Source organism: Mandrillus leucophaeus, unplaced genomic scaffold, assembly GCF_000951045.1.
Source record: "Mandrillus leucophaeus isolate KB7577 unplaced genomic scaffold, Mleu.le_1.0 Scaffold836, whole genome shotgun sequence".
Classification (NCBI taxonomy): Eukaryota; Metazoa; Chordata; class Mammalia; order Primates; family Cercopithecidae; genus Mandrillus; species Mandrillus leucophaeus.
The window spans coordinates 385,255-391,220 of record NW_012109097.1 but is presented as its reverse complement, the minus strand read 5'-3'; positions in this window follow the sequence as shown (position 1 = coordinate 391,220).

Sequence of the window (5,966 nt, the reverse complement as noted above, 5' to 3'; positions counted from 1 at the left end):
CTAAAGGTTAAATATGCAAATTCATTTTCCATAGTTGGTCTGTGAGAGGAAAATTTCTGGTGCTGAGTGCCCATGCTGGTCTTCCTGACCCTGCCCCACCTCCTCTTCACTTTCCAAGACTTATGACATAGAGACTGAAATGGAGGAGTAAACATAATTAGGAACATAATGCTCCACACTCCCATGTCTCACTTTTTAAACTTTCACAAATGAGTCTACACTCTAGGGAAAGCATTCAAACTGAGTCACTACTGATAGCGAGAAAGGTGACCCACTTTTTCTCACATCGCAGAGCCACATTCGCTTTCCTGAGCACTCATTTCATTCTCACAATGAGGCTCTGATTTTGTTGGCATTAGGGCTGCTATAGACTGGGAATCATTTAAAGAACAATGTCTCACCAGAAGAGTTTAAATTGATAATTGTGCTCGCTGTTCCATGCATGACAAGCTTTCCTGCCATTAAGAGAAGCCCACACTTAGGATAACTTCGTAGAATGCTTCTGCACTTGAAAGGAGAGTGCCCCATGTTGCCAAATGACACCTCCATCTTCACTTCCAAGTGCTCTGAAATCTCCATAGGAAAGGACCTTCCCAACATAGAAATCTGTCTTTTGCCACTGCCCCTCTCTCCAACATATGTATTTGCCAACCGAGGTGGCAAATTCTGTACTGTGGAATTATACAGTGCCAAGTCAATGTTCACAGTCATAGTCCTCTTCAGAAATCATCTGGAAAGCATTTCATTAATACTTTTGTTATGCTTAATCATAGACTCTGGATCCAATTCTGTTTCCCAGAGAAGGAACTAAATCCATGCCCCACTTCCCAACACTGCTGGTTCCTCATCACTCTCTTTCTACCCACCGCCACCACCTGTGTGTATTAGCCTTTGAAAACTCATTGCTTTGCGGAAGTGATATTAAAGCTTAATGTAAAATATATGTGGCTTCATACACATGCTTCAGGGGAACAATGACTAAAGCACTTTACATACTAGAAAACAAATTTATTTTTGGTATAACTTGCTGAATTGTGCCCCCAACAACAACAAAAAAATACGTTTTGAAGTTCTAACCCTAAATGACTTAAAATGTCTTTGGAAATAGTGCTTAAAGAGGTAATTGAGGTTAAATAAGGCCATTGGAGTGGGCTCTAGTCCAATCTGAGCAGTGCCTTATAAGAAGAAGAGAATAAGACACAGATACACATAGAGGGAGATTATGTGAAAACATGGGAAAGAGAGGGTGGTCATCTGCATGCCAAGGAGAAAGCTCTCCGAAGAACCAATATCTTGATTTTTGGCTTCTAGCTTCCAGAACAGAAACTAAATTCTGTTGCTTAAGCTGCCTAATCTGTGGTACTTTGTTCAGCAGGGCCTAGCAAACTAATGCATTTGCCTTTTCATGACCCACCTTTTCTCACATCCCAGAGGCACCTTGCTTTCCTGAGCATCCATTTCTTTCTCACAATGAGGCTCTGATTTGGTCAGCAGGCAAAATGGAATTTTTAAATGTAATTTTTTCTCTCATCTAGAAGATAAATGTTTCTCTCTCTTCTCACAGATTTTGTTCTCGCTAGGATGAGCAAGAATAAGAGAAAGAGGGAAACTAAATAAACTTGAATTAAGAAAAAGGAGAAAGATGGATTTAAAAAGATATAGAATGAAGTAAGAAGGAAGGAGGCAGAGTCACAAGAGAAAAAGAAATGCAAAAGTACAACAGATGGTTTAATAGTAAGAAGCACAAGGATCAAATGATTCAAGATTACATGAAGGATCCCAGCATGGGTGTAAGATAAATATTAATTTAAATCAAATTAATTTAAACCAGGTCAAAACCAACAAAAATTAAATTATCACTTTTTAAAGCATCCACAATGGTGAAGGCACATTCAGTGTTAGAGAGAAATTTTTTCATAAAGAAAGAAGACATTCTGAAAGAAGATACAGTGGAATACTATTCAGCCATGAAAATTAATAATGAAATCTTGTCATTCACAGCAATATGGATAACCCTAGAGGATATTATGTCAAGTGAAATAAGTCGGGCACAAAAAGATAAATGTCACAGGTTCTCACTCACATGAGGGAGCTAAAAAAAATTTAACCTTACAGAAGTAAAGAGGAAAATTATGGTATTCGATGTTGGGAAGTGTTGGGGGGAGGGAAAGATAAGAGAGGTTGATTAATAGATACAGAATTACAGCTGGGTAGGAAGAATAATTTCTAGTGTTCTATAGCACTGTATAGTAACTATAACAACAATTCCTTGTATATTTTTAAACAGCTAGAAGAGAAGGCTTTCAATGTTCCCAAAACAAGGAGGATAAATGTTTAAGGTGATATCTTAATTACCCTAATTTGATCATTATTCATTGCATACATATATCAGCATATCACCTTGTAGCCCATAAATATGTGCAATTATTACACATCAACTAAAAATAAAGGGAAAAAGTCCTGGAGAAACATTATAGGAATCCAAATTGAGAAGCATTCTATAAACAACTGGCTGATTTTATCGGTTTCAAACGGTAAAGATACATTTTGATATAGGACAAAGTCAACAACAACAATTTTTTTTTAAATAGAGTGAAAGAAGGTTCTGAGGGTACTTCTCCCTCCACAAGCACTCTTGACAGGCATAAGTCACTTCCATCTGCTCCCATTATAGCTCTAGAATTTTCTCACTGTCAAACCTTCGGAAGAAAGACAGGGCCAGATAGTGGCAAATAGGGGAAGCAGAGAGGTTAGGTGGCCCAATCTGAATGAAGAATTATCAAATTGAAATTTCTAGCTCTTCCTCATTTTCAGATGAAACATTTCCCAATAATTTGAGTTCCAAACATACAGCAAAATATCATTCATATTTCTTGTACCTAGATCTTTTGACTTTTAAATTGATGGAAGGTAAAATTTTTTTTAACCAAGAAGCTGTCTGTTGTACAGATTAGCACATTTTCTAACAGGATATTACTAGCAGTATCGCTAGACAGTACTGCTGTCATGATCAGATCTTAATTTGCTGAGAACACTATCTCCACAGGAATGACTTTTAGTCATTCAGACATGATCTCTTTCTGAATATTCAATATCCAGAAAGAATTACATGTCATTGTTCTTTTCCCCAGCTTTGACAAAAAGAAAACTTGATAAATTACAATGGAAATAAGCAAGGTTTGTTCTTCCCCTCCTTTTTTCCTTGAATTTATTCTTATTTTTTTTCCAATTTAATCTGTTGCCTATTAAGCAGAAATTGACTTCAGATCTTTAATTAATATGGTTCAGAGACTCTCATTCCAATGATCTAGCTTGACCAGTGGCCTAGCACCAATCATTGACCTCTTTCTGTTTTAATTATTTGAATCTCATGAAGATAGTGTCCACAGGGCTCAAGTGATTGGGCAAGCTAGTAGGCATTGGAGGAGCTGTTATGAGATCAATAGTGTGAATACTTCCAGGAAATATAGGAATGCCTACATTTCACTCCACAGAAGCATAAAGTCACACAGAAAGCTTAAATTGTTGTGATTTTTCTTTTGTGTTTTCAAGAGGCAAAGGGACAGGACTAAGCCGTATATTGCAACTTGACTTTGCCATGGAACTGAAAGAAAAATAAAAAATACGGGTTGAACCACTAGTATTGAAGAGATAATGTCAATAGAGTAAAATATTTTTCCTGGCCAGAGGCCTCTTTATACTATATAAAATTTAGGTAGTATCAAAGCAAGCTGAACTTTATATAATCATCAGTATAAGTGTCATCAATATAAGTTATCAATATAAATGTCTAAAAACTCAGTTGTACAGCAACTCTACCAACTGAGGTTAAGAAACCAACTTATGCAACTATTCAAGCAGAACAGGCTATCAGCACTAATGAAGAAAGCTAATCATGGAAGATAATATCTATATAAGACTCAATGAGGTCTTAAATCAGGTTAGCTGACTCTCTTAGACAATGTAATTTGTGACTCATCTCTGGAAAGCTTCCTAGATGCAAAAAGGTTCTGAGAGGACACTTGGAAGGGCCAAGGCAAGGTAGCCTAATAGATAATATCAGAAAGATGGGAAACAATGGGACAGAGGTCATATATATTTAAATTGAGTAAAAATTATCCATTTTTTTCTGGTTATCTGTAAAATAACATAAACCCTCAAAGACTGTGTGTACTCAGCTATAAAAGGAATAAATAAGACTGAAAACCAGAATTACTCTCATTCACTGAGATTCAATCTAATAATGATAAAAGTAACAAGAATAATATATTTATCTATAAATAACTTTCCTTTCCTTACTATTATGACTTTATTTATGACTAACAGCCCTATGAGATGGGTAAAGAAAGGTAAAATTGTCCCCCTCTCTATACAAGGCCAAACCAAGGTCTCAATATCTTAATTGATTTACTTATATTAGCAATAAAAATAGGTTGAAAACTCAAGAAAACAGATTCTTTATTTCACAGGAGACACGAGAAAAGTTAATGTGATTCTCATAAAATGAATCTGATTACAGCCACAAGACACCAATGTGGGATTTCCTTGACAGATTTGGAAACAAAGTCGCATTTGCCTATTCATTAGTCTGAACCTACCCTTCTGTGTGCTTTTGCCTTTAGAAAATATAAAAAATAATACTAATGGGCAAATATATCTAATCTACTATCATTAGAAACTTATTTAGGAAGTTTAGGACTTAAAAGTCACAGTACATATAATGGACCACATAAAACATCGACATATAAAATTTTAAAAGATAGGATATATAAGGTGTAAACTCAAATATAATCAAGAATAGAAATAAATTTCTTTAACAAAATAAAGAGAATCTAGAAGATCCCTATAGTAAGCATCATACTTAGTGATAAGTATGAAAATGAAAAGAAATTCTTTTTAAAACCAGAGGTAAAAAACCCAAGAATGCCTGCTACTACTTTTATTTTTCATTATCACGCTTAACATCAAAACAATTCATCAATAAAATAAAAGAGAAATTAACCAGGGATTAATATCAGAAAGGAAAAGTGAAAAACTATCTTTTTTTGAAGTAATGGGTTATACAATGAAAAAGAAAAAAAACGATTCAGTGATAGTTAAAATTTCTTTAAAAGGCTGGATATAGATGTTAATCCCAAAATCAATAGCTTTACTATAACTCATTAAAATCTAATTATAAAATATGTTTTAAGTTTCCATTTCTAAAAAGCCATTTATTTTTATTTTGAACTAATTACAGATTCATAGGAAGTTGCAAAGATAGCACAGACAGTTCCCATATACTCTTCACCTGTCGTGTCCCAATGATTACTTCTTATAGAATGATAGTACAATATTAAATCAAGAAATCTGATACTGGTCTAATGTGTGTGTATATTTTTACATCATGTTATATATATGTAGATTCATATAACCACACAGAGCTGAAACTTCTTCCACATGCTTCCCTGAGATGTAGCACATGCCTATTCCCTTCCTCCCCACCATCCCTAACACCTACCAACAATTAATTTGTTCTCCATCTCTATAATTTTGTTACGAAGATTAACAAATTGAGTTATACAGCATGTGACCATTTAAGAATGGCTTTTTCTTTTGCTCAGCCTAATGTCCTTGGGGAAAAAAAATGGACGTTTTGAATATTATAATGTGGCAATTCTAGAAATCTTATTTATCCCCTTCCTCAGAGGCTGTTTTTGTAGTTTATTGTAGGCACTAGCAATTTGTTTAATGACTTTTCCAAACTATTTTTTTGTGAAGTCTATATTCTTTGTAATATGTGTTCTCTGAAGTCTCTGCTCCTTTAGTTTGGATTCAGCTATTGTTTTGACAGATTTTCTTGAATGCCAGAATGCCAGAAGACAGCTGAGAGGCGACAGAAGAAAATTAGAAGGTGGAGGGAAGGTGGGGCAGAAGGAAAAGAAGAAAAGAAAGAAGAAAAAAAGAAAAAGAAATGCTCTCTCAGT